The 6,941-nt window shown below is 42.4% G+C and overlaps 1 pseudogene; it reads left to right on the plus strand.

The window, feature by feature from the left end:
- The first annotated feature begins 2,844 nt into the window (after window positions 1–2,844).
- On the plus strand, window positions 2,845–3,658 carry LOC101412653 (cyclin-L2 pseudogene; annotated as a pseudogene).
- Window positions 3,659–6,941: the final 3,283 nt, after the last annotated feature.

The raw sequence follows: 6,941 nt of genomic DNA on the forward strand, positions 1-6,941 counted from the left end.
ATCATCAGGATTGCCCTTTGTAGAGCCATCCTTGGTGCCAGGTGGTTGCCATGGGTTCCAGCTCTGTGCAAGTGGCAAACAGACCAAATGGCAAGTTCGTCTCATAACCTTCCTTCTCCATCACCGGTGGGGGCTGCTGAGACCAACAAAGCTGGTCTCAACTGCACAGCGGGTGCCATCAGAAGAGTGGTGGGAAGGTATTAGATGACGCCTGTGACACTCGGGAAGAAAGGAATACCTGGATAGCGCCCATAAAGAGTTACTGCAGGTTTCTCTCTGAGGGTCTTCTAACCTCTTGCTGCCTTTTCAGCTGTTCCCAGCCAGGGTGGGGGATGAGGGGAACACAGGTAAAAAAATGGTTATAAAGTAACCAAACTTCCCATACCTTCCCCTAAAGGGACATTAAAATGTCTGACTGACGGAAGTAAGCCAGTAGTAAAAAATTGAAAACTGCTGGTGCTAAAATTCCAGAGTACCTGCTGAGAGCCAAAAACTATTGCAGAAACAACCTAGCGTAGAAATCTGTAAGTATATTCTGCACCATCAGGTGTTGGATGAAGCTGTCACCATTGTTAAAGGGAAGGGACACAGGGTCCATTTTCCAGCCATTGACACTGATGGTTAACTTGGAGATGAAATTAGAGATTCTGCTCTCTGAGAGACCCTCATGGGAAGTACAAGGTAAAAAAAAAAGTTCATATAAGCATGTGTGGGAAAAAAATACGAGAATAAAAAGAAAAAATTAAAACAATAAAACTAAAATACAGTACGAGAGAATCCAGCAAAAATCCTGGCAAGGCATCTGACTCTAAGTGTATTAGCAGGATACTGGAGAAAAAGAGTATTTTTAAAGACAGGACCATTCTAGTAAACTATTTGTGCATGGCTGGCAGAGTTCATTATTTTATTATTTTTTAAAAATCTCTTTTAGAACTCTGTGACTTCATCTTGCTCAATTTTGCCCTAGCTGGAAAAGCAGGTAAATGTTATTTTGCCAAGTGTTCTCCGAGGACCAGCTGCATTGGCATCCCCCAGGAGCCTGATAAAATTGCAGAATCTCAGGCCCCTCCCCAGCCCTACACTTGAACCAGATCCCTGGGTGATTCACATGCACAGGAAAGCTCAAAAAGCACCATTTTTTAGCAAGTTAGGCAAAAAAGAAGAACCGAGAAGGGTTGGGTAGCTAAGAGCTAGCTTGATTTAGATGAGAAAATGATAGTGAGCTCGGTGCCCACCTCTACTCACTAGGCAGGAGAACTAGCCATGGCCCTTGGGTCACAGAGAGATGATTTAGGCAGTAACAAAGGATGCAGAGGAAGGGGGCTTGGCTTCAGCTTCGTGACTTGAGAGACAACACAGTACCCCTCCTCCTACGTGCTGTCGTACATTATCTACCTTTGTCCATAAAAGGTAATACAGATCATGCAAAGGAAAGCTAAGCAATGTAAAAGGGGGAAAATATTTTCCCAATTAGCAGAGAGTATTTTGGGTCCCTTCTAAAAATTGTGCTTGTAGTAGCTGCCACATAGGTAATTTTCATTTTGTTTACTTTTCCAAAGCTGCCCCAGGACTATCCAAGGTAACTACTTTGCTTCAGTCTGGTCGAGCAGCAACTGTTGTGGTAACTTTGCTCTCAACTGTTAGATCAGTGAGATGTCCTGAATCCAGGAAAGGATTTTGAGGAGACAAAGCTGTGCTTTGAATTCTGGCTCTACTTGTTACCCTGTGACCTGATTCCCTGAAATGGGAATAGCAAACTGTAAAACGCTGAGTGTTAATTATAATGCTCCACTATTGAGTGGAAACATAGCAGCAGAGCTTAGCCTGGCTTGACAAATAATGGCACCCCGATTTTCCCTCTGTGGCAATCAAGTTAGACTACAGGTTTGAGAGGTGTGGCCAACATCAGACAGCAAGAAGGTGGCACAGCCAGGACTGGTAGAGTCAGGTTCTGTCTATCTCAAGAGCCCAGAAACTGGTTAAACTCAATACCATCACCTGGTGGCTCCAAAGATGCCCTCTCCCTCCCATTTCCTTCCACTCTGCCCCTTAATAGATGCTCCCACATTTAAAGATGAAATTACAAGTAAACCAGATGGACAAAGGATACTCACCTCCAATTTAGGTTAGGAGAGTAATCAGTGTTCACATTACTTCTCTTACTACGCACCTGACTGCACGTCATTATTCATATGTATATATTAAAATGTCACATCATTATATATTAATGGTCCATGGAATTGGGGGGAGGGTTTGGGGGAAGTGGGTGAACATGGGAGATTGTCAAGTATGTGGTGGAAACTATAATGTTGAGAAAACTCTTTAGAAAATATAATAAGGAAGGGTTACTGGTTTAAGGTGTTTGACGGGGGGCATCTGGCACAAGGTGCACCTGGGGCAGGCTTCTAGGGAGTGTGTGAGTGCTCATCTTGTCATAGTGTGTTATATCAGTGGGTGGAGACACATACAATGTACAGGAAAGTGTTGTACCCCCATCGTGGGGAGGCCTGATGTTCTCAGAGGGTAGGGTGTCTCTCAAGAGCATTGGTGGCTCCCAATGGGGAAGGACAGATTAGAGTGTCAAGCCCTCAGCATTGTTGTATTTATATATCTTGACCTTCAAGCAGTGAAGCTTGGTTGTCACTGTGGGCCTTGAGGGGAAGGAAAGGGAGGAATAGAATAGATGGAAGAGTGGGTAGCAAAATAACTTAAAAAAAAAATGTCATCCATTTGGGAGCAGAAGAGGTTCAAGCAATTGGGCACCCACCTCCCACCAGTGCCTCCTAAAGAAGATGAACGGAGACAAGGAACAGACATAATGAGCAGAGACAACAAGCAGATACAATGAGGAGAGACAATGAGCAGACACAAGCGAGTAGATAACGAGCAGACAGACGAGGGAGCCATCTCGGGGGGATAAAAAAAAAACCTGTAAAAAATGTGATCTATTTAATCTTTGCACTTCTTTGCTTCTGAATCACGTAATTTTTCACCCCATAAAAAAAAAATCTAACTCTTGGAGTAAATGAGAATAATCTCAGGCCATGGCCGGGACTCTAGGGCCTGTGCTCTGTGTAACAGTGGCCAGCGTTCCAGACACTGCGGGTACAGAGGGTGCTGATTGGGGACCAGCTGTACTCCAGGGTGCTTATCAGCTGCCCAACAACAAGCTCTGCTTCCCACCATCCATGTCGAATGGCCTCAACACTGACAGAGTCCATTCTCTGTGTCGGGGGGTGCAAGCTCATCCAGGCAGCGGGTATCCTGCTCTGCCTGCCACAGGATACCTAACAAGTGCTGTTACAGCAGTTCTTTTTACACGAAGTCCTTTGTGAAGCTTTCCATGGAACATGTGTCAATGGCCTGTGTTCACCTGGCCTCCAAAATAGAAGAGGCCCCAGGACAGACACACATGTCATCAATGTGTTTCATCACCTTTGACATCTGAGAGAAGAAGAAACCTGTGCCTCTGCTATGACCAGGACTATATTAATTTAAAGAACCAAATAATAAAGGCAGAAAGATGAGTTCTAAAGGAGCTGAGTGTCTACATCCATGTGAAGCACCTTGACAAGATATTCGTTATGTAGCTTCAGGTGTTTGAGTGTAAGCAACACACCTGGTCCAGATGTCGTGGGTAGGCTCTGAGGCTAAGTGACTAAGGCTTCTCCTCTGCTGCCCAGCAGGTACAGTGCAGGCTCTCTACGGTAAGCTGCTCTAGGCAGGTGGAATGCCCACGACAACACAGTGATGGCCGACAGCTGCTTGTGGCTCTCAGACGATTGTGCTGCTTCTGAACCCTGCCCTACTTTGATCCTTGTACCCATTAGAACTGATAACTGTCATGATTTTAACTTTGTCCCTTTAAAACTGTACTTGTACAATAAAGATGAGAAAAAATATTGTGGAAGGCTGTGAGAACTGAAGTCTCAAATTGGATGCTGGGGATTCAGACTAACAGTGTGGAAGTAGTTATTATTGCCAGAAGTCCTAAAGTTGCTCTTTTTAGCAGTTAAGTGTTGAAATAGTCTAGTGAAAGGTGTGCCTTTTAAAATGATTTGATGAGCACTTTTTTATATTGTAACTTACTTCAAATACAGCAATACATTTAAATATATGTTTTGAGGACATTTGTTTTGTTTTTAGGACTTAAAAGTTAATGAGTCAATATTATCATCACTTTTTGAGTACTTAAAAATGTTATTAGAACCAAAAAAATTTTAAAAAGATTATGGATGGTTATGTGCATAAGTGTGTGACCTGTTCACTTGCAAAGTTGTTTCCAGACATATGACAGTGCTGTCCTCCCAGTAGCTTTTCCGTGACTGTCTCTCGGTGCCTGGAGCTTCCACAACCAGATGCTGATACAGGCTTCTGTAACAGATAGTATAGAAACCTCAGAGTGGGCTTGTATATTACCGTCTCCAGGGTTTAGGGCAAAAGATATTGGGGTGTGTGTGTGTGTGTATAAGTAAAATGATAGTGTGCCTTAACCCGCTGTGGATGCAGCCAGGATTGGGATATGTTAGGAGCAGTAAATATATCACCTACTCAACTGTCCTCTCATGGTATTAATTCTTCATTTTTGTAATACTGAAAAAGCTACTATTTGATTTTAGTCTATTAAATCTTAGAGAAATACAGCTTAAGGACAAGATTGAAAATATAGTCAGTTTTAAAATCCTTTCACTTAAAAAATGCACGTTTTGTATTTATATATATTTTTAAGTGTGGTAAAGTTTTTATAAATGTACTGATGTGATAAAAATAAAAATCTCAAAGTGAGATGGTAAAATAAACATCCCGTTGACTTTCAGACTATAAAATAACTAAACCCTCCCCCCTCACATACCACCTTCCCTCCCGTCCCGCCCTATTTTTAGGGCAAATGAAACCGAGCTCCTGGCTCCTCCCAGGCTGGAGAGTAAGTATATCCTTAGTTTGGATGAAACAGAGAAGGTTTAAACCGAAAGACTGAATAGATTTGAATTAAAAAAAAAAAAACTTTCCCTGAAACAAAAGCATTTAAGAGAGCTCAACAAAGGTTAGGCATGCTGAGAATCCTTCATTTCCTGGCATCTTCTGATTAGCTATTAAGATAATTAAGGGAGATGGGTGTCCTTGAGCAACAACCACATTCCTGGAGAGAAAGCAGGAAGGATAGAGCTGAGAATTCTGAAGGTTGGCTCAATCACTTCTTTTCCATCTGTAAATCTTCTCTCTGGTGCCAGTGACCCCAGGGTGACCCCAGGGGCAAGACTTTGATGTGTGAGTTAGGTGACACTCAAGCTTCTAGAGTTTTGCAAGCATTTCCCTTAACTATGCATCACATCCATTTTCTAAGAGAGAAATGTGCTGCACACATACAACCCTTATAGCAACCCAATGTGGCTGTTAGTTTTATTCTTATTTTATATTCTTATTCCCATTTTTCAGATGAGGACCTGAGGTCCAGAAAGGTTTAGTAACTGGACCATATAATAAATATTGCAGCTGGGATGAAACCCAAATCTGTCTAACTCTAGGGCCTGAGCTATAACAAGAGGTCACATTTCTGCCTTATCTTTTTTTTTCCTGCCTTATCTTACTTCTGTGTTTCACATCTACATTTGCACAATGTCATGTGTGTCCCCAGTAACCACTAAGCTTCTTTTTTACTATCGGACTGGTTAAGCAGGTGCCCCCAGAATAAATATCTAACAAACTCTACTTCCTTTCCAGTTTTCTCAGTCAGACTGTGAACTCCTTCTGAGCAAAGATTATATTTTTTTTTTCATTTTTATATCCTTCCCAACATTGCCACATTGTAAGAGAGAAGAAGTGGCATTTGTGGAGTATTTACTATGCATTATACAGCACAGAGGCTACCACTTACTCACACCTCAGCCAACACCACTAATCAATCTAGCACTGTTCCCCAGCAACACCAAAAACAGCCTCAGGATCTTTCTCAACAAAATGCTTTAGACAATTGTATCAGCACACTGCTGGAAACGTAGTTGCTCTTCCAGGTCTAAATATTGGGTTAGGTACTTGCCCTGGTCCTTTTCATGCAAATATTCATGACCTATATTCAGTTATGAGGCTGCAGAGAGAAAGCAAAAGTTGTCCTACCACGAAACTCTTCACTACAAGGACTGACCGCTTTTATATTGCATCCGTCCTGGCCATTCGTTCCCTTTTTACACTAGCCAGTACTCCCGAAGTGAGAATGAGTGCCCTCTTGCTCTTCTGTTTTGCATAGTGCCCATGCAAAAAGCGCAGGGATGGCAAATCTTGGGAAATAAAAAGTTTCTTTGAAGTGGGTAACAGTGTTATTGGCAAACTGCTCAAATCAGACACAAAGCCATTAACAAATGAGAATCTGGGAAAGTTCCACCAGTTAACAATTGAAGAGGAGAAAGGTGCTTCAAAGGAGATCATTTGAATATCAAAGGATTGAGCTGAAGCCCTTAGGAAAACTGATGAAGCCCTTGGAATATTTTTTTAAAAAGACCCTGTTTATGAGTGTACCATGAAAACCAAACAGAGTGAAGGATTGTAATGCTGTCTTGCACTACTGTGTCAGAAAACAATTAAGCCAAGAAAAACAATCAACACTATCAGTCAACACTTCTCGGTTGTTCTAAGACTTAGGGCAAGTTGTAATTATAATTTGAGTTCAAAACAGATACAGTTATTTTCATACACAAGAGGAAACCAATGTTTTCAATATAAAGTCCCAATGGGACCCTCCCTCTCCCTGTTTCCTGAGACAGGTTGTCCCCATTTTAAAAGGCTGGGCTTTGAGGTCTCCCGGAACCAATCACCCCTGGATAGTGAGGGCCTCCTGAGCTTCATTCATTTCTTCACATCCCCATTACCAGACCCCATCATCTGGGTCTGGCTTTACAGGTGAGGAAACTGAGGCACTGAGGACACGACTGTTTTGAGCAATCTAG

The sequence above is a fragment of the Dasypus novemcinctus genome, chromosome 11, assembly GCF_030445035.2.
Source record: "Dasypus novemcinctus isolate mDasNov1 chromosome 11, mDasNov1.1.hap2, whole genome shotgun sequence".
NCBI lineage: Eukaryota > Metazoa > Chordata > Mammalia > Cingulata > Dasypodidae > Dasypus > Dasypus novemcinctus.